Below are 1329 nucleotides of genomic sequence, written 5' to 3'. Positions count from 1 at the left end.
CACCCCCCGCGCCTCCCGCCGCTGCCGCTGCCTGGGCAGCGCTTGCTGCTCCCTTGGCTTCTCCTCCACCCCCAAGCTCGGCGCGAGAAGAGATTTTCCTGCAGCGGGGGGAGAAAAAAGCAAAGTCAGAGCGGAATGCAGCTCAGTGCCCAGCGAGAGGGTGTTTCCAGAGCGGGGGTCAAACTGGGAACGGCTCCTCCTGGGAATAGGATGGAGTAGGGCTGGTAGTTCGTAAAGTCAAGGCTGATAGCTGAGAAATTTAACATGAGTTTTCCTGTGGTATTTATTGAGAATTCCAGAAAATTGATACATTTAGTGTGAATTTTCCTGTGATGTTTACTGAGAATTCAAGAAAATTCCCTATTTTTTTTTTTTGAAAGAATCAGGTTGTTACGCGAATTCTGGATAAAATCTCCTTCCACCCCCCCTCCTAATGACTCCTCTGATGTTTTGGGGCTGCCACCGTTACCTGAGGAGGACAAGGAAAAGGGGGCACACAGCAGGTTCGAGTATTCCAAATCCCAAATCCCCTTTCCCCACCATCCTGCTCCACAGGGATGGGATCTGGACCTCCGGCAGGATCTGCCTCCGGCTCCAGGGAAGGAGAATCCCACATTTCTCTGAATTTCAGCAGAACAAAAATCCCGAAGGGGCTGGGAATGGAGGAGGGAAAATTGTTAAACCTGGGAGAAGAGCAGAGGGGTTGATGGTTTGGGGGATTTTTGATTTATTGGGATTTTGTGCGGCAGAGGAGCAGCCGGGATCAGGTCCAGTTCCGGCTGGGATGCGCTTGGATACCCCGCCAGGCAGAGCAGGGAATTCGGGAATTCCAGGGGATGCTGCGGGGTGCTGGAAGGCTCTGGATGAAGGTGTGAAGGGTTCCCGAGCTCCCCGAGCTCCCCTCTCCCTCTCCACCCCTCTCCCTCCTCATCCCAGCGCTGCCCAGCGCTCCCGCTCTCCCCTTACTGGTTTCCCGTTCCCCTGCTCTGCAGCCGCCGGGCGTTAGGGAAACACGAGCAGAGGAAACTTTTTGGGATTTTAGCTGCGGGGAGAAGCGGGACAGGTCCGATCTCCCCTCGGGAGCGGGTCCGGAGCATCCCCGCGGCTCTTCCGCGCTCCCGGGGCCGGGCGTGCCTCGGTGTCCCCAGCGGGGACAATTCACGGAGCGCGACACGGGGGTGACATCGAAAACGGGAGCGGTGGGTGACTTTCGGCAGGAAGAACCCCTCAATATCCCATATCCACCCCCAGTTCCCTCCACCCCCCCGAGCCCTCCCGTTCTCCCGAGGGCAGTCGGAGCTGCGGGGATGCGCGGGGGATGGGCGGCGG

This window comes from Corvus brachyrhynchos, unplaced genomic scaffold (assembly GCF_000691975.1).
Source record: "Corvus brachyrhynchos isolate BGI_N302 unplaced genomic scaffold, ASM69197v1 scaffold150, whole genome shotgun sequence".
In the NCBI taxonomy this organism is placed as follows: Eukaryota; Metazoa; Chordata; class Aves; order Passeriformes; family Corvidae; genus Corvus; species Corvus brachyrhynchos.
The sequence above is the reverse complement of the archived record's forward strand: the minus strand, read 5'-3'. Positions refer to the sequence as shown.